The 24,076-nt window shown below is 37.3% G+C and overlaps 1 non-coding gene across 1 annotated transcript; it reads right to left on the bottom strand.

Annotated features, from left to right (window-relative positions):
- Nucleotides 1–23,759: 23,759 nt before the first annotated feature.
- LOC122752241 lies at nucleotides 23,760–23,861 on the bottom strand. Its single transcript, XR_006356026.1, has one exon. It is a non-coding gene; the product is annotated as a U6 spliceosomal RNA (small nuclear RNA).
- Between the last annotated feature and the right edge of the window lie 215 nt (nucleotides 23,862–24,076).

The raw sequence follows: 24,076 nt of genomic DNA, 5'->3' as shown, positions 1-24,076 counted from the left end.
ATTAATTTTTCTAACATGGGTTATTTTAGTATTTTATTTCCTGTTCAGTTAATGTGGGCAATTTATATTTTTGTAAATATTCATCCATTTAATTTAGACTGTCAGCTTTATTGGCATACAGATGGGTAAAGTGGTTCATAATAATTGCTTTTATTTCTTTTTCATTGGTTATGATGAATTTTTAAAAATTTCATTTTTATAAATCTCTCCTTTGCTTTTCAAGATTTCTTTTTGTGTTCATTGGGGACCCAATAATTTCAATGCTGTAATTAAAAATTGAGAATAAATAAATATGGATAAAGCACCAGCCTTGGATTCAGGAGGACCTGAGTTCAAATCCAGCCTTAGACACTTGACACTTACTAGCTTTGTGACCCTGGGCAAGTCACTTAACCCTCATTGCCCTGCAAAAAACCCAAAAAACAAAATCACACACACACACACACACACACACACACACGAAAAACCTACCTATTCAAAGATTTTTCAAAGTAGCATCATATACATTGGCGAAAACCTAGAAGCAAACTAAATATCCAATAACAAGAAATTATTATATAAATTATAATACATTAATGAAGTGGAATCCTATAATGCCATTAATAATAACACTAGCTAACATTTATCTAGTGCTTTAAAAATGTTCAAGGTATCTTCACAACAGCCTTGGTAGGTGCTATCATTATACTAATTTTTACAGATGGGCAAGTTGAGATTGAAAAAGTTTAAATGACTTTCCTAGGATCACAATGGTACATGGTGGTGGTGGGGATGTCAAACTCAGGGCTTCCTTAACTACAAGTGGAACATTCTCTCCATTAAGCCACACTGCTTCTTTATATAAAGCACTCTCCTTAGAACAACCCTGTGGGCTTGATAGCTTAGTAGATAGACTTCAAAAGTCTCTGTGACCCCTCAAAAATTCACCATCCTGTGATTAATCTAGTAATGAGACTTTCTAATTTAAGCTAAGCTGATCCTCAGAATTTTCATATAGTCTGTTGCTAGTCCTTGAACTGAACAAAGCCTTTGGAAGTAGATTAAGACTCAGTAAAGCTTGTGTTCCATGGGAATACTCTTAAGAACCCAGTATCACATCTATACCAGGATGAGACATAAGAATAAGGCTTTGGTGGAGGATATAATAGAATCCATAAATGCTATGGGATAAACATAAATTGGTTTAAGATGTATTTAGATTAATGTACACATCGTGCATATGTATGTAAAATATTGAATTTCCATATACCTAATGTTCAGTTGGACATTATATGCACATATGTATAATGTTCTATTTTCTTTTCTATACTTTCCTTTCTTTGACACTTTGAAAGGTCAGTGATTTCAGCTGAAACCTTCTTTATGTGTCATCTTGAGGCATTTTAGGTGGCACAGTAGATGGAATACCAGGTTTGGAGTCTGGAAGAACTGAGTTCAAATCCAGCCTCAGACACTTACTAGTTGAGTGACCCTGGGCAAGTGACTTAACCTCTTTTTGTTTCACTTTCTTCAACCATAAAATGGGAGTAATAATAGCACCTACCTCCCAGGGCTGTTGTGAGGATCAAATGAGATAATATTTAGCACAGTGCCTGGCGCAAAGTATGCTCTATGTAAACATTAGCTATTAGCTATCTTTGCCTGTTAGAATTCAAGCTCCTTGAAAGCCAGTGCTTTGCATGTAAGTACTTTATAAAAGATTTCCCCCCAGTTATTCCTCCCTCCCTCCCTCCCTCCCTCCCTCCCTCCCTTCCTTCCTTCCTTCCTTCCTTCCTTCCTTCCTTCCTTCCTTCCTTCCTTCCTTCCTTCCTTCCTTCCTTCCTTCCTTCTTCCCTTCTTCCCTTCCTTTTTCCCTCCCTCCCTCTCCCTCCCTCTCTTCATTAATGTGAGTGTTCCTTTTCACTGAGAGAGGTCAAAATCCTTTTATGACTTAGGAGATGTCTTCATGAATTGCCATGGACCCCCAAATTTCATCACCTGATGACCAGAATTCTGGTGGTTAGGTAGATTTGGTAGATATTCAGTTCATTGCCAGGCCCACACTCATACCTTTTCCAAATTGGTAGAACCATTTGGTATTTGTTCTCTTTTAGAATTGCCTTTGAGAACCATGACAAGCTTCTGTATCAAGATGGGGCTTTGGAGTAGGACTCCAGTGCAGGGGCAGATAGATGGTACAGTGGATAGAATGACAGGTCTGGAGTAAGGAAGACTTGAGTTCAAATCCTATCTCAGACACTTACTACATTTATGACCCTGGGCAAGTCACTTAACCTCTGTTTTCCTCAGTTTTCTCATCTCTAAAAATGAGCATAATGATGGCACCTATCTGCTAGGGGTGTTGTGAGGATCAAATGAGATAATAATTGTAAAGTGCTTAGCACAGTGCCTGACACATAGTAAGTGCTATATGAATGTTAGCTATTATTATCACAAAGGTTTTTATATAGGTAGTGTTTAGTATATTCTTCACAGTTCATAGTATTTGTAACTGTAAGAGACCTTAGAGATTGAGCAGTCTACTGTCATATTATTGATGAGAAAACAGGCTCAGAAAGATGCACTGACTTCCCCAAGGTGACACAGGCTGGAAGTAGCAAAACCAGACCCGCTGATGTCAAACCCCAGGCTCTATGCTATGCCACCTTACCTCACTCAACCAAAACACCTCCTATTACATTTCTAATAGAGGTAGGTGTCTACTATTTGTCAGCTACTATTTGACAGGAAGTATAGAACTTAGAATTAAGCATAAAATTATTATGAAGCAAGGTTTCACATACTCAGTTTTATAATTTGGGGGTTTCCACCCTGAGAACATTGCTTTCAATAATAGACACTCTGTCTTCAGTTTCAGCATTCAGAAACAAGTTGTGGTTGGAACCATGGCACGACTGAAAAATGGAACAAAGTCAGAAACTTCTTTTAGAAAATGTGAGTCAGAGTTAGTTTGGTGTATCATTAGAAATGTTATTCTCACTTTTGGTTGTCATTCATTCAGTCAATAAGCATTTATCATATGCTGACTATGTGTCAGCCACTGTGCCAAATGCTGAAAATACAAAAAAAAAAGGTTAAAAAACACAGTTCCTCTCTTTAACAATCTCAAATTGCAGTAGGGAAAATGACAGAAATAACTAGGATTGTACAAGATACAGACAAATGAGGTGGAAATAATCTCAGAAGAGAAGGAATTAAATATTGGGAGGATCAGGAAAGGTCTCTGTAAAGGGTAGCCCTCCATCCTCCATCCCCTACCACTAGGCAAATTCTACAAATGTGGTAGATAGTGAGAAATAACAGATTTTCCTTTTTTTAAAGAAAATTCAAGGAATTCAGGAAGGAGTCCAGGATATTGAGTGGAGCCTTCATGGCAAATTTATGGGAGGACACAGTTATACAGGATGGGCAGACGTGGATAAGTTGAGATCTTCATTCTTGGAGGGGAATTCCAAATGCATGAGATCATTGATCCATTGCAGTATTGGAAAAAAAAGAATCCAAAGTTTTAAAGCTGTTACAGAATTTAAGCCCTTAACCAGCCTATAAAAGTTTCTATGAAATCAGAGCATAATATCATTTTACAACATATGCCCACACATATGGCTACTATGTGAGTAGTCCTTGTAGTACTTGGAAACCTAAAAGGGTCCCTCCCCTCCTTCTACCCCAACTGAATCAAATTGAGTCATAAGCATTTATTAAGCACCCACTATGTTTCAGGCACTGTGCTAAGCACTAGGGATACAAAAGAAAGGGGCAAAAAATCAGTCCCTACTCTCAAGTTCATGTTGTTTTTCAAGGGAAGGGGAACAAGAAGGACCCCTTGGTGTTTTTCTGGGTGAGGGGGGTAACAATGGCAAGTTATGAACCTTGCCTAAAAGCCTTCAGTGAATTCCCATTGCCTTTTTTTTTTTACAAAATCTATAAGCCTTCAGTAGACATATTTAAAGCTTTCTACAGTTTGACTGTATTGTCTACCTCCTCCTATTCCCCTGTCGCTCAGTCAAATGAGTTATGAGTTAATTCCAGAATATAGCCCATGTTTTCTTGCCTCTGTGCCTCTGATTATATTGTTTCCTTTGCCTGAAGCATTTTCCTTTGGTTCTACGTGTCCAATTTCTACTCATCTTCTTAGGTCCAATTCAAATTTCACCATGGTCAAATTCAAATGACCACCTTGTCCACGTGGCCTTTCCTGATTTTCACAGTTGAAAATATGCTTCCCCCTCCTCTGAAACCACCAGGAAATTTTATCTATTTCTAAGTTATTACACATTCATTTTCTATTTTGTATTCTAGACATTTGTACATGTTTTATCTCTTGTTGTTTCAATGCCCCCCAGAAAATTCTTGGAGATGATAAGTTACAGAAGAGTTGGTACTCTGCATCAGTGGAGGGACTTTCCACGCTAGACTTTCCCCAAACTAATGAAATCACAGGTCCTGAGCAAATCCCCATCCTCTCAAAAATTAGTTTATAAATGCTGTGATGGCATGGATGCCAGCTTATATTTATCTATGCCTAAAAATAGAATCAGAATTGTAGAGGTTGAAAAAATCTTAATTACAATTTTTCGGCTAAGAATTTTTCTCTCCTTCCACTCCCACCCCCATTGAGTATGAAAAACAAAGAAATACAAAACATTTGTAACAGATATCCATAGTTAAGCAAACAAATTCCCACACTGGCTATGTCCAAAACATACATCTCATTAGACAGATTGAGTCCACTAACAGTGGGTCACATTCTTCATCATTCATTGGTCCTCTGGAATCATGATTGATCATTACACTGATCAGAGTTCTTAAGTCTTTCAAACTTTTTAGTTTTTAAAATGTTGGTGTTATTGTATAATTCCCGCCTCCCCCCCCCCCCCCCCCCCCCCCCCCCGCCCCAGTTTTCCTTACTTCACTCAAGAAATCCTAGTTGTCTCTGAAACTGTCCCTTTGGTCATTTCTTATGGCACAATAGTTTTTCATTGAATTTATATACAACATTTTTTCAGACATTCTGTAGTTGATGGAGACTCCTTTAGTCCCCACTTCTTTACAACCAAAAAAAGAACTGCTATAATTATATTTGTCCATGTGGGTCCCTTTCTTCTTTCTTTGATCTTTGACTTATAGGTGGTAGAACTCTGTTAATGTATTGAAGTTTAATAACTTTGGGGATAACGTTGCTTTACAAAACTGCCTTAAAAAATGGTTATACCATTTTATAGCTCTACCAAGAGTACTCTAATGTACCTGTTTTCCCACAGCCCCTCCAATGATTATAATTTTCCCTTTTTTGACATTTTTGTAGTTGAGTATGAGGTGGAATCTCAGCATTGCTTTTATTTATCTTATTAATGGATATTTGGAGCATTTTTTAATATGGTTATTGATAATTTGGATTTCTTCCCTTGAAAACTCCCTATAGGTTAAAAGAATCTTAAAGACCCCACCTGTCTTTCTAGTTTTATGTCATATCATTTCCCTTCATGAACTCACCATTTCCATCAAAGTTACTTACTAATGATTCCTCAGATATAGCATTTCATCTACTTTTTTTGGTTGGATAGGAAATTCCCTATCCCTCAACTCCACTCCATGTACTCTTGTCTCACTTTTGTTTCATAAAACAAAGCTTCCTTCAAGACCCAGCTCAGGTGTTACCTTCTACATACGGCCTTTCTAATCTATCCTCCATGCAACTGCCAAAGTGCTTTTACTAAATGGCAAGTATGACTGTATAATTTCCTCTGTTTGGCAATTAAAGCCCTCCTTCACAACCTTTCCCACCCCTATCTTTTTAGCTTTACTGTTCCCCTTCATGCCTATGGTCTAGTCAACTAGGCTTCTTACTGTCATTTCATACCCAAAACTCTTATTTCCTATCTCTGTACTATTGTGCTGGCTTTCCACCCTTAGCAGAACTTAGAATGTACTCATTCCTCGCCTCAGATTTTTAGAATTCCTGGTCTCCTTCAAGGCTTAATTTAAGTGCCATCTTCAACATGAGGTCACTTATGATCACACCAGTTGCCAGTGCAACTCATCAGGGGTGATGTTTCTTACTCTCTGTCTGTCTCCTGTCCATTCTCATCTTTACATCTTGGATACCAAGTGTGAGAGATGTTCTGGAGGTAGACAATATTTACCAATTTGCTGAATATGAGGTGAGTGAGAGCAAGGAGTTGGGTGGGCCCCTTGTACCACTACTTTATTTATTTAGCAGACATTGTCAAAAGTCATGGAGAGGGGCAGCTAGATGACTCAGTGGATGGAGCACCGGCCTTGGAGTCAGGACGACCTGAGTTCAGATCCGGCCTCAGACACTTAAAACTTACTGGCTGTGTGACCCTGGGCAAGTCGCTTGGTCCCAATTGCCTCACCAAAAAAAAAAGTCATGGAGAGTCAGATGGAACAGATGAGTTGTAATTTGCACTATTCGAGAGAGTATCCAAATTGATGAGATCGCAGATCCATTGAGTAGCAAAGTGTCTTGGCCTTTTGTTCATATTTCCTTTATTGGTTCTGATTTTTATTATGTTGTAGTCTATAAAGAATGTGCTTTAAGATTTCTGACTTTTATATGAGGTTTTAGCATTCTAATATTTGATTATTGTTAATATAAATATCACATATATATTCTCTAATATACATATTCAGAAGTCTCCATAGATCTATCAAATATACTTTTTTCAGATTTTGCACAAAACTTCAATGTTGTTTATGTTAATTTTCAATTTGTAGAGAATCTTTTTAAAAAATTATTTCATTTTCTCCTGATTACATGAAAATAATTTTTAACATTCATTTAAAAATTTTTTTGAGTTTCAAATTCTCTCTCTCCCTACCTTCCCTCCCTGCCCCCCAAATTGAGAGGGCAAGCTATTTGCTATAGGTTATACATGTGCAATCATACAAAACATATTTCCATGTTAGATATGTGGTGAAAGAAAACACAGACAAAAAAAACCCAAAGAAAAATAAAGTAAAGAAAAATATACCTTCATCTTCATTCAGGCTCCATCGGTTCTTTCCCTGGGAGATGGATAGCATTTTTCCTCATAAGTTCTTCAGAATTGTCTAGGATCATTGAGTTGCGGAGAATACTTAAGTCATTCACAGCTAATCATCATACTGTATTGCTGTTACTCTATATAATGTTCTTCTGGTTCTGCCTATTTCACTTTGTATCGGTTCATGTAAGTCCAGGTTTTTCTGAGAGCGTCTTGCTTGTCATTTCTTATAGCATAATAGTATTGCACCATAATCATATAAAACAACTTATTCATCCATTCTTCAATTGATGGGCACCCCCTCAATTTCCAATTCTTTGCCACCACTAAAGAGCTGCTTTAAATATTTTTGTACATAGGTCCTTTTCCTGTTTGTTTTTTTGTCTCTTTGGGATATAGATCTAATAGTGGCATTGCTTGGTCAAAAGATATACATGGTTTTATAGCCCTTTGGGTGTAGTTTCCAAATTTCTCTACAGAATGGTTGAATCAGTATATTACTTCAGCAACAATACATTAATGCCCCAATTTTTGTACACCCCCTAATCTGTGGAGAATATTAACAGAACTGCCTGGAATTACAGCCTTACTATTGAGGATTATTTCCATTTTAGTTAGTTTTCTTTGGAGAACTTCTTTTATGTGCCATTGAGTATATCTATGTATGTATATTTGTATGTATGTGTGTTTGTGCATATATACACATACATCTATATATGTATGTATGTGTGTATATATATGTATATATATATACACATCTATATATATATATGTGTGTGTGTATACTTAATTTTAAAAAATGAATCTGTGATTTTATTGGTGTAGGGAATTCCCAGTAAGGAATTTCCTCTACCAATGCAATTTTGACTCTTTATGCCTTATTGTCTTAGAGAGCTTGCTGAAACATTAAGAGGTTAAGAGCCATATCACAAAAAGGCAAGACAATTATATTTCGATTTGCTCTTGGAGTTCTCTCTCTGAAGGTGGATAGCATTTTTTCATCATGAGTCCTTTGGAATTAGCTCAATCAACTCTAGTGATTAGTCTTTCAATAGTTGATCATCATTACAACATTGCTGTTACTGTGCACAATGATCTCCTCATTCTTCTCACTTTATTTTACATCAGTTCATATAGGTCCTGCCATATTTTTTTTTCTGAAACCAATTCCCTCACCATTTCTTATAGTACAATACTACTCCATTACAGTCATATGCTTCAACTTGTTCAGCCATTCTCCAATTGATGATCATCCCCATAATTTCTAATTCTTTGCTACCACAAATAAAGCTGCTACAAATATTTTTGTATATGTAGTTCCTGTTCTTTTTTCTTTGATCTCTTTAGGGTACAGACCTAGTAGTGGTATTTAAAACTCCACTTTCTGCAGGAAGCTTTTCTGGTACTCCTTAATATTAGCATCTTCCCTCTAAGATAATCTCCAATTTATCCTGTATATATTTTGTTTATAGTTGTTTGCATATTGTCTCCTATATTAGACTGTGAACTCATTGAAAACAGTGACTGTTTTTGTCCTTTTTATTCCTAGCACTTTCCAGTTTCATGCACATAGGATGCCCTTAATTAATTTTTTTCTTGTTGATCTGCATTTCCTTTTTTTTTTTTTTTGGGTGGGGCAATGAGGGTTATGTGACTTACCCCGGGGTCACATAGCTAGTAAGTGTCAAGTGGCTGAGGCTGGATTTGAACTCAGGTCCTCTGGAATCCAGGGCTGATGCTTTATCCACTGTGCTGCCTAGCTGCCCCATGCATTTCCTTTAATAATAATAATATAGCTCTCCTACTTGTCCCTTTTAATTGTATCTGTTTAATTTAATATAGTTTATAATTATGTATCTGGTTAATCCCTGCTTTTCTGAATTTAGCTAAAAAATAACAGAGCTTATTCCAGCCCTTCACTTTGTGTGTGTGTGTATGTGTGTGTGTATACATGTTGTATGTATACACACACACACACACACACACACATATATATCCTTATGATTTACAAGTGTTACTTAGAGGCTCTAAATTACTGGGTTCATTTTCTAATCCAAGATGATGATTCATTTTTAGTGGTGAACTTAACCCATTGAGATTCAAGGTTATAATTATTAGATTTTACTTACCTTTGTTGGGTGCTGTTATATTACCTTTTTCTCCCTCTTATTATGACAAGAAACTATACTACCTGTGTTGTTTTCAATATTCTAGTCTTGATCCCCATAATAACAGATAGCCACCCTCACATGCCAATACCAATACAAATAAAGTTTTCTTTATTTTGTATCAATTTAGTTTTAATCATCCAACCACATGCCTTTCCTCACTCATACATGCCCATGCTAAAGAGAGACCCCCAATATAATGTTTTTCTATTTTTTATGCTTCCCTGCATATTCTAGATAAGAAGGTGCTTTAGAAAGGAATCCACACTACTTTTGTTTAATTAACCTTAACTTGGAACTGCACCTCTCCTTCCCTTCAGTTCCCAGTGATCTAATTCTGTTTGTTTTTTTAACCAGAGGGTTCTTCCTTCATAATCCTAGCCTTTGTATTTTCCGTGAGACTAAATTAGAAGTGAATGTAAAAGTATACTAGCACTATCATCTCTTTATAACATGTAAACATTGAGTAATCCTTTATTCAATACTTGCATTTAAGTCGAGGTGACCATGTTAATTTTCAACTGTCTGTGTGAAAGTATAAGGAGCAGTCATGATTCTAGTGAATCCAATTTGGATATGTCTTGAGATTTTGTACAGGACAAAGAGCAGGGACAGAAACAAGTAGCAGCTATGTGGTGTTGACCCTAATGTGCTGACGTGGATTCAGTCTGAAGTCTGATCAAAGGCCTATAACTGAGTGACTAGGAAGGAGAGTTTATAGATAGGTGGATCCAGCAGTTCTGTTGCTCTGAATTTCCTAAATTAACTAGCTAGCTAGCTGACAGTGCCTGGGGTTTATAGTAGTCTACTAGAGCTCCAGTCGGGGGAAAGCCCAGAATTGTGGTGACCAAACCCAAACCTGGGTTCTAAGCTTACAAAACTCAGACAAGAAAGGTGACATCCATACTTCACCCTAGATCAAAACAAGTAGGGTGCACTAAAACTTTTCAGGTCGCTAACTAAAACCATCCCTGAGCTCCTTAAAGAACAAAGCATTCAATAGATGGATAAAATAGAAGGACCCCAAAAACCACATAAAAAAGTATCAAATAAAGCTGTGATATTTCCTCCAGATATATGTAGAGCCTGACTCTAAAACAAGGTCTCAATATAGAAAATAAGTCTCAAAGAATGAGTGAACAATTAACAACAACGAAGATGGTTACAATAAAAAACTGTCATAGTGCCAGAAACTGTCAAGACAAAAAAACAAAAAACAAACAAAAAAACCCTGGAGAAAATAATAACTCTAAAACACTTACAAGCAGAGCTCAAAAGAAAGATACAGTTTGGCCAAAAGGTCAATTAGAATCCTAGAAGAAATGAAGCAGCAGTTGTTTTGTTTTTTTTTTAAGAGTTCAAATGATTTTATAAAAGACATGAGAGCAATAGAGGAAAGAATTAGAAAAAAATGAGAGATTTGAAAGGGGAATTAACAATTCAGTGCAATTAACAACCTATCCAATGTGAGAAAATTATTAATAATAGGAGTTTGGGGACTTCCAGCCCCCCCCCCATCCACCCCATCCCCCAGAGAGCCTGGCCTGACCTTTCTTAAGGTCAGCCCAGAGTCAGGAAGTTACCTCACTCAAAACCACACCTACCTGAAAGCCTTGTTCCCACCAGAGGACCTGTTCTCTGGTCTCTGACATCAGCAAGACTGCTCTGAACCGCCCTCAAATCCAGTCAACCAATAAATTTGAGTGATGCTAAGCCAATTAGCTTTGATTTTTTGTTTTTGTTTTTGTTTTTTGTTTGTGGGGCAGTGAAGGTTAAGTGACTTGCCCAGGGTCATACAGCAAGTAGGTGTCAAGTGTCTGAGGTCAGATTTGAACTCAGGTCCTCCTAAATCCAGGGCCGGTGCTTTATCCACTACGCCACCTAGCTACCCGCAATTAGCTTTGAACAATGTGTATGGGCAGGCTCTGCTCATGCCCTCAGCAAGCTTGTACAGACACTTGCTCTCTTTTGATGTGGGATCTGGATGAGTGCAGACGCAGCCCTCTAGGATTCCCCATTTTTTCTCTTCTCTAGGCTTTCCTTTCTTTCAGAGCCATGTGTGCTCTCTTTACTAATATTTAATATACTTTAATAAATGCTTAATGCCCCCAAACTGGTGCAGTAGCCTCTAATTTCTAAGTAACAAATATATGATAAACCCCAACTAAAATTCCCTACTCTTGGGACAGAAATAGTGTGACCACACTTAATTTTACTTGTCACACCAAGTAACAGGCTCCTTGAAAATTAAAATGAACCAACCAGAAGTTAATAACTCCATGAGGCAACAAGAAATATTTTTAAAGTCAAAAGACTGAAAGTTAAAAGTAAATGTAATGCATCTAATATATTTTAAAAGCTAATCTGATAAATATATGAGAGAGATAATTTCAGAATCACTATAGCCTGAACTCACTGGAAAGTCATGACCAAATAAAGAGTCTAGATCTTATACTTCAAAAACATGAAAGAAAACTGCACATATTTACTAGAACCAGAAGGAAAAGTGAAAACAGAAAAATCCTAAAATGATAACTCCCAGAGAAATATCAGAGCCCAAATCTAGAGTTTCCATGTCAAAGAAAAAAAATTACAAGCAGCTAAAAAGAGTTTAAGTCCCTCATGCTCAAGCACATGCACCTCCTCTCCTTGCCCCAGTTCCCTTCCCTCCCTTTCAGGACTGCTATCCTGGATGCCATATGTAGAGGGTGACCTTCTCCCTCCCTGACCAGAGAAGTTGGTGTCCAACCCCATTCACCATTTCTGATTGTGAAGAGACCTTTGGAAGGAAGTGGTGTGACTGTGACCTGAGGTTATGCTGCTTGGACTTCCAGTTATGGTATCTTAGTTGTGACCACACATGTTTCTCAGGGTGTTGCGGCTGGGGCAATGTCTAGTGGTGGACTGGGATCTTTTTCCTCCATGGTACCAATGGAAGATCCCATAAAGGCTGCTCCACTTGGTGCTGCTGCTGAGAAGCCTGAGGATGAGGAAGCCAAAAAGCCAGAAAGCCAAAAAAAAAAAAAAAAAAAGAGGGTCCTGAGCTTTCAGAAGCTTCTGAAAACTAATAAAGTCAAACTTAACAACAATTTGAAAAATAAGCCATATAATCAGCAAAATACTTCCAAGAAATACCAAAAAGAACAAAGGAGATCTAAACAAACTGTGAAAGATGTATATCTAAGAAACTTGTTCTGTCAGAAGATAAAATGCAAATTCATAGAGCTCAAAGAAGAGAGAAAGAAGAAGCTTTTCCTTTAGATAGGATGGATGAAGATAACTTGAAGTTACTGAAAGATTTAGGTTGAAAGACCATAATTTATTTATTTTTTTTTTTAATTTTTTTTGGTGAGGCAATTGGGGTTAAGTGACTTGCCCAGGGTTACACAGCTAGTAAGTGTTAAGTGTCTGAGGCTGGATTTGAACTCAGGTCCTCCTGAATCCAGGGCCGGTGCTCTATCTACTGTGCCACCTAGCTGCCCCCGAAAGACCATCATTTCTAGAGGAAGCTTACTAGCATTAGAAAATCCTGGTGAAGTGGAAAAAGTACTAGACTATGAATGAGTTGATCTGGGATCACTTACTTGGACAAGATGAGATATGATGTCCCTTCAATCTCTAAATTTATGTTCTTCTTAAAAAATTGACTTCTAAAACAGTTAAGAAGTCATAATGTTAATTCACAGTCCACAAAGGATTTGAATTTTCAAGAGAGGAAGCACACATGTTTAATAAATCACTTTGGAAAACACTCATTTTAATTCCTCACCCTCACCAAACTAGCAAAAAATTGTTAAAAGCAGTGACATCCAAGACTGGCAGATTTGTACAGGAGCAGGCACATGTTCCTCTGTTGCTGGTAAAATTTCAAAGTTGTAGAATTTATTTGGTGGGCAATCTGGGAATACCAAACAAAAGGTACTAAAGTGATTGAAAAGGAAAAAAAAAAAGAGTTCAAGTACCAAGAAGCCACAGTCAGAATTAGAGAAGATTTAGCCTTTATATGAGAGAGAAACAGAGGGTTTGCTTTACAATATTCCAAAAATAAAAAATAAAGGCTAATACCAAAGATAACTTACCAGGAAAAATGAATATAATCATATGGGATGTGGGAAATAGATTTTTAATGAAATACAGGACTTGAAAGCATTAATGGTGAAAAGATTAGAACTGAGTAGACATAAAAGCTAAACATGAGTGAGAAATTGGAGGTTAACATATAACACGGAGAATCAATATTTGTCTCCTCAGAACTCTGTCAAAAGGGATCACGCTCACATATTCACACACAATAGGAAGACAATAGGGAATAGGGAGAGGGAAGAAAGAATCTGATTGGGGCCCAAGAGAGGGAAAAAGTAGAAAGATAGCTGAGCAGAAGCAGATCACATCATGCATAAATGACTAGTACATTCCTCTCTCAACACCCTCTTCTTTGTAAAGAGAGTGCAGCAAGCAAAGGGAAGAAAAACTATAAGAGAATAGAATGGAGGAAAATACACAATTAATAGTCATCTATGTGAATGGGTCAAACTCATTCATAAAACAGAAAAAGGTATCTGATGACTTAGCAGAATTCAAAAATATGTTGTTCACAAAACATACTTAGAAGATTATGACACACAGAGTTAAAATAAGATTGGAGCAAATCTAAAAAAAGGGTGAAGGGTTAGTAATCATTATCTCAGATGAGGCCAAAGCAAAAAGAAATGATGAAAAGAGATAAACAGGAAAAATACATTAAGCTGAAAGATACATAGAGATGAATTAATATCAATACTTTATGTACTCAGCATCAGTCCACTTTAAGTCTTTCCAGGTTGTTCTGAAATCTGCCTGCTCATCATTTCTTACAGCACAATAGTATTCCATTACATTCATATTCCACAACTTGTTCAGCCATTCCCCAACTGATGGGTATCTCCTTCTTTGCCACCACAAAGACAGCTGCTATAAATATTTTTGTACATGTGGGTCCTTTTCCCTTTTTTATGATTTCTTTGGGATACAGAACCTAATAGTGGTATTGCTGGGTCAAAAGGGTGTGCACAGTTTATAGGCCTATGGGCATAGTTCCAAACTCAGTTGTTTTAATTTTGCATTTCTCTGATCAAAGTGATTTGGAGCATTTTCTCATATGACTATAGATGGGTTTCAATTCTTTGTCTGAAAAATGCCTGTACATATCTTTTGACCATTTATCTATTGGGGAATGACTTGTATTTTTATAATTTGACTCAATTCTCTATATATTGAGAAATGAGGCCTTTTATCAGAGATACTTGTTTCAAAAATTCTTTCCCAGTATTATGTTTTCCTTATATTCTGGTTACATTAGTTTTGTTTGTGCAAAAGCTTTTTTAATTTCATATAATCAAAATTATATATTTTACATTTTGCATTGCTCTCTATATCTTTTTTAGTCCTAAATTCTTCCTCTACCCATAAATCTGACAGATAAACTATTCCATGGTCTCTAATTTGGGCTCATTGGCATCTCCCTTTATAGTTAAATCATGTCTGGGTATACTTCTGACCCAGCAATACCTCTAGTAGGCCTATGTGATAAAATAATTGTTAATAATGGATTTCTTGGGGGACCCAGAGATCAGTCCTTCCTCCACCCACCCCTCTCCACCCCAGAAACTCCTGAGAAACTTTTTCAAATCTCATCTTGGACAAATCCAAGGGAACAAAAGAAATGGAGACAGATTACTTTGTCTAGATCCATGAAGGACTGATGGGATTAAACCACACCTAGATAATATGAGGGTCTTTTACCTTCTTTTCCCTGATGTCATCTATAGAGTTCATTTAATGTAGACCACCTTCACCATGTCAACCAATGGGATTGGATGATGCTAGACAATTAATTTCATTCAATGTATAATGACCCCGCTTCTATCAAAAGAGGATAAAAACCCTTGGAAGATGCCATTCAAGGCCTTTTGGGGTTTTAGAGGCTCTCACTCTCCTTTTAGGACAGCATGGTTCTTCATGGGGTTTTCTAAGTCTTCCAGTCTTCTAGGCTTTTACTTGTTTGCTTGAGACCATATGCTACTCTCACTGGAGACAGCCTGGTCTTTGGGACTTTTCTCCTGCCTGTGCAAACTGGCATGCTGAAGCTCTCTCCCTGCTTTCTCTACCATGCCGCCTGAGATCATGAGAAGTTAGAGAGACACATGATCAATCCTTTAATTATATAATATTATAAATTAATATATGCTTATCCTAAATTGATATTAATAGCAAATTAATTTTAAAAAACATATCTCTACCAAAAAATAACAACAAAAAAAGAAGAACCAATGTGCACAAATATTTATAGCAGCTCCTTTTTTATCATGACAAGCACTAGAAACAAAGAACTAGATACTAAGGGAGTATCCATCAGTTGGAGAATGGCTGAACAAATTGTGATATGAATACAATGGGATATTATCATACTATAAGAAATGATGAGAGGAATAGATTAAAAGAAACCCAGGAAAACTTGTGTGGACTTATGCAGATCGAAGTGAGAAAAACCAGGTGAAAAAATAATAAAAATATCAATAACATTATAAAGACAAACAACTTTGATGGCACTATGACCAATACAATGACTAACCATTAATGCATAGGACTGAAGATAAACTATGCAATTAACCTATAGACAGACAGGTGATGGATTAAAAATGTAGAATGCATTTTTTGCATCAACATTCATTAGGGGAATTGATCTATTTTTTCTGTTTTAGCTTTTCCTGGTTTAGGTATCAGCACCATATTTGTGTCATAAAAGGAATTACCTGTCATGCACGCCTCCTCCTCCCCCCATCTTCCTCTCCATTCTAGAAGTTTTTTCACACCTATTTTATATGAGATATTTTACCTGTCTACCTCTCTTCCTCCTTCTCCCAGTGTATCCTCTTTCTCACCCATTAATTTTTGTTGTTGTTGTTTGTTGAGGCAATTGGGGTTAAGTGACTTGCCCAGGGTCATCACCCATTAATTTTTAAAATAACTATCCTATCATATTCAACTCACACCTGTGCCCTCTTTCTATGTATATTCCTTCTAAACCTCCCCTATTAATGATAATGTTCTCAGGAGTGACATGTATTATCTTCACGTGTAGGAATGTAAGTAATTTAACCTTATTGAATCCATTATGATTTATCTTTCCTGTTTACTCATTTTTTTATGCTTCTCTTCAGTCTTGTATTTGAAAGTCAAATTTCTATTAAAGCTCTGGTCTTTTCATCAGGAATGCTTGAAATGCCCTCAATTTAATTAAATGTCCATTTTTCCCTGAAGGATTACTTAGTTTTGCTAGGTAAGTAATTCTTGGTTAAAATCCAAGCTCCTTCGCTCTCCAGAATATCATATTCCAAGCCCTCTGATCCTTTAATGTAGAAGCTGACTGGTTTATTCTGACTGTGGTTCTATGATATTGAATTGTTTTCCTTCTGGCTGCTTGCAGTATTTCTCCTGACCTCGGAGCTCTGGAATTTGCCTATAATATTCCCTGGGAGTTTTCATTTTGGAATCTCTTTTAAGATGTGATCAGTGGATTCATTCAATTTCAATTTAACCTCTGATTCTAAGCTATCCGGACAACTTTCCTTAATAATTTCTTGAAAGTTGATGTTCTAGCCTCCTTTTTTATCATGGTTTCAGGTTTTCCAATAATTCTTAAAATTTTCTCTCTCATTCTATTTCCCAAGTTAGTTGGTTTTCCAGTGAGATCACATTTTTCTTCTATTTTTTTCATTCTTTTGATTTTGTTTTATTGATGTTTCCTTGATGTCTTGTGGAGTCATATACATTCCACTTGCCCAGTTCTAAGGAATTATTTTCTATTAATTCTAAGGAATTATTTTTCAGTGAGCTTTTGTACCTCCTTTTCCATTTGTCAATTCTACTGTTTTCTTCAGTGAATTTTTGTAATTTTTGTATGTCTTTTTCCATTTGGTCAATTCTACTTTTTAAAAAGTTCTTCTCTTCAGTAGATTTTTGTTGTCTCTTTTACTATTTGGTTTATTATGGTTTTTTATGGTGTTATTTTCTTCAGTCTTTTTTTGTGTGTGCTTCCTCTACCAAGCTATTGATTCCTTTTTCATTATTTTCTTGCATTACTCTTATTTCTCCCCCATTTCTCCCCTCTACTTTTCTTATTTGAGTTTAAACATCATTTTTGAGCTCTTCCATGAGTTCTTTTTTGTTCCTGTGACCAAATCCAATTTGTCTTTGAGACTTTGCATGTAGTCATTTTGATACCTGTTGTCCTTTTCTGAGCTTATGTTTGATCTTCCCTGTCATGATAGTAACTTTCTGTGGTAAGGTTATTTTTTGTTATTGTTGTTGCTTGATCATTTTCCCAGCTTTTTCTTAATTTTTAACCTTATGTTAAAGTTGGGCTGTGCTTCCAGGGTAGAGGGGGAACTGTGGGAAGAGTTTAGGTTTTTTATTCTGTAGTTTAGAATTACTTTTGGGGGTATTAACAATTGGAATTATGCCACTGCTGGAGACTTACTGTAGAAAAGATCCGCCATGAGGAGAGGGCCTCTGAGGGCAGGACCATGCGGCTTTCTTTGGCGTCAGGAAGTGACGTTGGCATGTAGGAGGAGGAAGGGGGAGGCTGGCGCACTGACTCACTCTCTTTCCTGAGGACTCTGGTGGAGGAAGGCAGCTAGAAATGCGCTCTCCCTTTTAATAGATAGATGAATGTAGGCCTTTCTTTTCTCTCTTTACCAAATTCTTATTCTCCTTAATAATGCTTAAAAGTCTAACTCTTGCTAAAGCTTATAATTTATTGGTGACCACTCATTAGATGTATAGACAGACTTGCTGGAATTTTAGCCCTTATAGGGGTCTGTAGGTTTTCAGTTTTTCTGAGGTGGTTGATTTAAGGAGAAGTGTGGTCACTGCTCTCCTGGCCTGTACTTTGGTCTGTGAGTGACCACAAGCACTGTTTTCTGCTCTGAAACTGTAACTATGTTTTCTGCTCCCCTGCAGTAGCAATGCCCTATGTGGGCAATACAACAGAGTCCTATACACAGTACCAGCTATGACTCTCTGTCCTGACAATAATCTCCTTTTGCTCTCTCTTTTCTGCCCCCTCTTAATGTCTGTGGTCTGAGAGCTTGGAAATTTGCTTATTCAGGTGCCAGCAAGGCCTACTGCTGCTTTATGCTGTGTGGGCCTGCTGTTGGCTTGTGCCAGCCTGGGTTCTCACTACTGGCTTGTGGCAGGGTATGGGCTTGCTTCTGGCTTGCACTGGGGCTTGGGCCTCACTGCCAGCTTGTGTAGAGGCACAGGTCTTAACTGCTTGCTTGGCAAGTGCAACATGTGGCTAGATTGCTATCTCAGCAAGACAGGGTTTTGCTGCCAACCTTCCAAGTTGTCTTGGTTTGAAATATTATTTTATACGCCTCCCTTTTATTAGTTTAGCCACTCCAGAATTCATTTTGAGGCATTATTTTTAAAGTATTTGGAGGGGTAATTTGGGAGAGCTTGGATGAGTCCCTGTCTTTATTTTACCATCTTGGCTCTACCACTGAACTTCTGTAGTTATTCTTTTTTTTTTTTTAATCATAAAGTATTTTATAATTTTCCCAGTTATATGTACAGATAGTTTTCAACATTTGTTCATAAGTTTTTTAGTCCCAATTTTTCTCCATCCCTCCCATTCCCTCCTCCCTTCCCAAGACAGAAAGCAATTTGTATAGGTTTTATATGTATAATCATATTAAAGATATTTCTACATTAGTTATATTGAAAAGAAGAGTCAGAACACAAGTGAAAAAACCCTCAAAAAAGAAAAAAAAAAGTTAAAAAGTAGAAACAGTATGGTTCAATCTGCATTCAGATTCCACAGTTCTTTTTTCTGGAGAACATTTTATATCATGAGTTCTTGGAATTGTCTTGGATCATTGATCTGCTGAGAAGAGCCAAGTCTATCATAGTTTATCATCACACAATGTTGCAGTTACTATGTACAATGTTCTCCCAGTTCTGCTCACTTCACTCAGCATCAGTTCACTTAAGTCTTTTGGAAGTTTTTTTTGAAAATCTACTTGCTCTCATTTCTTACAGCACAATAGTATTCCATTACTTTCATATACTGTGTGGTCATTTTCCCCCGCCCCCCCATGGGGCCAATGAGGGTTAAATGACTTGCCCAAGGTTACACAGCTAGTAAGTGTCAAGAGTCTGAGGCTGGATTGAACTCAGGTCCTCCTGAATCCAAGGCCAGTGCTTTATCCACTGAGCCACCTAACTGCCCCCCTGTGTGGTCATTCTTAACTGCAATTTCTAATTCAGTCTTCTTTCTCTGCAGAAGTACACCTTTAAATACAAATAATTATAGGCAGATATAATTTTACTTAATATAAAAAGATGAAGGTCTAATCTATGTTGACATGTAAATGAAGAGAAGAAGAAAGATATAAGATATAATTTGGAAATGGAATTAACAAGGCTGACAATAGTTTGTATGCGGGGAGGGGAGATACAAGTAGGAATCAAAGAAGACTAACAAAATTACAAACTGAAATGGCTGATGGTATCTTTAGCAGAAAATAGGGAAATTTGAAAGGAAGGGTATGGTTGAAGGAGAAGATAGAGAAGATAATGATTTTACTTTTTTACATGTTTGCGATGCGGAAGGGTTACCCAAGGGCAAATGTCTAGCCAAGATAAGCTAATGGTTCAGAACTGGAGTTTAGAAGAGAAATTAGAACTGGATATATAGATTAGGAATCAATCCACCTAGATATGATACTGAAATCACAGGAGCAAATGAGATCACAAAGGAGAGTTATACATCCATTTCTTCCTATTTGGGAAATGATTATCTAACAAAGGAAACTGATGATCAGACAAAACAGGTAAGAGAGTCAAGATAAAACCGTGTCACCTAAGATAGAAATGGGGGTACCCAGGAGGGATAGTGGTCAACAGTGTTGAAAATTGCAATTCTTTGGAGGATAAAGTCAGGGAGCATGAGTACCAAGAAAAATTCAGTATCTAACAAAAAGATTGTTGATAATTGGTTTCTGGGGCAGAGCTAGGATAGTGGAGGAAAGGCAGTAAGCCTTTCAGATCACTCCAAAAAACCTCCAAATAATGCCATAGGACAATTTCTGAAGCAGCAGCAACCCACAAAAGAATGGGCTGAGATAATTTTCTAGCCAAAGATGCTTTAGAAGGTTAGCTAGGAGGGGCTGCTATGCTGGGGCAGGAGTGGAGCCAATTCCCTTGGTCACACTGACACAAATACAGTCCCAGGCAGGCCAGGCCAGAGAAAGAGACCCCCCAGAGCCTCTGAATCAGTTGCAGCACCAGTGTCATCTGGACCTCAGCTCATGGCTAAGTGGTTGGCTGGAGGGGAGATTACAGGGGTCTCTGCTAGTGCTGGGGCAGAACTTGGGTGTTTCATTCCTTCTAGGAACCAGGAATTAGGCTTTGAGTAGCAGTGGCTCAGGTTAGGGAGGGCTGCAGGCTTGTCAGAGCTAACAACCACAGTACACAAAGCTTTGCTGCCTGTTTAATTAGCAATATTGGCCTGGGGTTATCTAACAGACCAGAGAACAGACCAGTGCGAATGCAGAATCTGCGCCTCTCTATAAATCATATCACCTTAGACCCCCTGAATCTTGAGACAGTACATCCTGGATGCAGTGCCCCACTTTAAGGAATTAAAAATCATGTAAAAGATGGCAAGATGAGCAGATGGAGAAAGAATGTGACCATAGAAACTTTCTTTAGTGACAAAGAAGAAGAAATGCACCCTCAGAAGATAACATCAGGGCTCCTACATCCAAAGCTTCCAAGAAAAATATGAATTGGTCTTAGGCCATGGAAGTGCTCAAAAAGAACTTTGAAGATAAAGTAATAAAGGTAGAGGGAAAAGTAAGAGAGGTAGAGGAAAAAATGGAAAGAGAAAAGAGAGTGATGAAGGAGGGTCATGCAAAAAAAGTCAACAGCTTGAAAAGACAAATTGGCCAAATGGAAAAGGAAGTACAAAAGCTCTCTGAAGAAAATCATTGCTTAAAAATTAGGATTGAACAAATAGAAGCAGATGACTTTATGAGAAATCAAGACACAATAAAGCAAATTCAAATGAATAAAAAAATAGAGGGCAATGTGAAATATCTCCTTGGAAAAACAGCTGACCTGGAAATAAATCCAGGAGAAATAATTTGAAAATTATTGGAGATTGTTGGTAATCTTTGAGACAACAGTTTAAGTTTTGGTTGGAAGGCAGATTATACAGAGTTGGAAAGTTATTTGAAGGTGGAGGAAGTATAGGCACCCAGTTTAGATAGGAGACCTCAAAACACAAGGGAGAGAAGATATAGGATATCATTTTAAGGGGATGAAAAGATCAAGGGTTTTTAAGGACAAGGGCATCTGAGTAGGCAGGAGGAGCCAGCAGATGAGGAGCAATCAAATATGTGTTTAAGAAAACGAGACTGATACAGAGAGATGAGAAGCAATGAGATGGAGGACATAGATAGAGGGATTGGCTTTTTCAAGTCAGTCAGTAGACAGTCAATTATCACTTACTAGGTACATATGTTTAAAGAGAAAGATGCTTCATCCTCAGAGACCAGAGTAAAAGGAGGAGAGTATGGTTGAAGAAGTTGAGGTTAGGATTTAGTATCTCATGATGTATGGCCTTGATTTTCTCAGTAAATTAAGAAGGCAAGAAATCTGCCATTAGAGAAGAGGGGGAAGTGACATTAGGAACTTATAGAAAGAAGAAAAGGTTTGGAATGACTACTGTAGGGTGTGAGGTAAAAGGTTGATCAAGAAGAATGAAAGGACTACTATGCAGCAATGATTGCCTGGTTGAGATGAGATGAATTTGTAGTGGATCCCTTCAGCATGGTGGCATCAATTCTTTCAGTGGACAATGGCTTAGGAGTAAAAGGGAAGAAGATGGAAGTTTGAGTCCATCTATACATGAGATTGGCAATACATGAAGGGTGGAAGGATAAGAAATTAAGGTTAGCCAAGGATGGAGGAAAATTTATAGTAATTGGTTAATGATACAGTCGACTGTGAAAGGAAGAAAGTGATAGACTTGAGAGAATGAGGGATAGAGGGCATGAAGATTACAAGGATAATAAAAGAAAGATGTAGGAGGATTATGGCAGAGGAAGGAGAGATTATGATTAAGGAGGGGAATTTCAGAGTTCAAAATCACAAGTAGCACAATTGTGAGTGATGAGATCTAAGAAAGGATTTATGTCATACATGCATGGGAACTCTTAGAATGTTATATTAACTACATCACTAAATATTGCATAAAGGTGTTTCAGAAAAAGGGGAATAAAAAACAAAAAAGGGCAGGAGTCACAGTAGTTGCTTTCTTGGATAAAGGGGAATTCTAATGCAAAACAACCTACATAGTTATTGACAAAAAAGGAACATTTTGTTTGGAACAGTTCTGTTCAATTTATATTAATAATACACACAGGAAGAATAAACGTGTCAGAGTGACTTAACAATGGTTAACATATAAGCATCAAATGGTATAGCATCTAAATTTTTGAGGGAGAAGTTGAATGAGTTGAAAAATCTCCAGGATAAGATGGCTTCACAATTAAATTCTACAAAACTTTTAAAGAACAATTCATCCCAATACTACATAAATTATTTGAAAAAAATAAGTGCTTCAAAAAAGTCTGGAAAGACATGTATGAAATGATGTATTGGGAAGTGAGCAGAACCAAGAGAACACTGTACACAGAGGCAGCAATATTATTTGATGAAGAACTGTGAATGACTTGACTATTCTCAACACTACAATGATTCAAGACAATCCAAGACAAAGAATATTGATGAAGTATACTATTTGCCTCCCAGGAAAGAACTGATATTGATGGAACAAATTGAAGCATGCTATTTTTCACATTCTTTCATTAAGTGCCAAATATGGTGATGTTTTGCATGATCATATATGTATGGCCTGTATCAGATTGTTTGCCGCCTTGGGGAGGGGAGAAGGAAGGGAGGGAAGGAAGAGATAGAGATTGGAAAATAATATATAAATACAAAATGTTTACCAATCTGAAAAGGTGGGGGAGGGGGTGTGCTGGAAGAGTACAAGAGGTAAATGTGTGTGTGTGTGTGATATAACGTAGTGCATTTATGAGTAAAAAATGTGAAAAAGGACAAATCAAATAGTTATGAATCTAAATGGAATAAACTAACTCCGTAGTAAAATGTTTAAAAAGACATAAAATGGATTAAAAAGAAGACTTCAACAACATATTGTTTACAGGAGACACAGTTAAGCCAGAACAATCTAAGGTAGTCTAAAATTGACAATCTGTTACTGCCATATCACAGCAAGCCAAGTTGTCACCAGTGATATCAGACAAAGTTGAATTCAAATCAGAAAGAGAGACAGAAATATCACTTTGGGGTCTGCAGTCATGTGGTTGGTTCAACCACAAAGAATCTAACACGACATGCTTCATGCTCCATCAGTCTACTCAGCCTCACACCTGAAGTCCTGACTGGCTCCTTCTGATTGGCTCTGCTTGGGTTTCTGCTCTCACTATGGAAACCTTCCCTTCCACAGCATCCTCTGGAACGCTTCACGAATTGTCATCCTTGGGCAAGGACCATGCTAATCTTCTCTGTATCATTCCAATTTTAGTATATGTGCTGTCAAAGCGAGCACTTCTGCAGCATCTTCTGGGGCTCTTCTCTGAGTCACAGTTTCACCTGGACTGACTGAAAAACCCCTCAGGGGGCATAGCCAATCATTATTCAATCTATCATGTTACTCCCTTTCTAATTCACTCTGGGGACTCATGACTCATAAAGAAATCACCAAGAATAGCTGGGATTTTTAAGTTAGTTTAATGCCTCATTTTCAGCCCCTTTTCTGCCATT

The sequence above is a fragment of the Dromiciops gliroides genome, chromosome 3 (genome assembly GCF_019393635.1).
Source record: "Dromiciops gliroides isolate mDroGli1 chromosome 3, mDroGli1.pri, whole genome shotgun sequence".
NCBI lineage: Eukaryota > Metazoa > Chordata > Mammalia > Microbiotheria > Microbiotheriidae > Dromiciops > Dromiciops gliroides.
The sequence above is the reverse complement of the archived record's forward strand: the minus strand, read 5'-3'. Positions and strand labels throughout refer to the sequence as shown.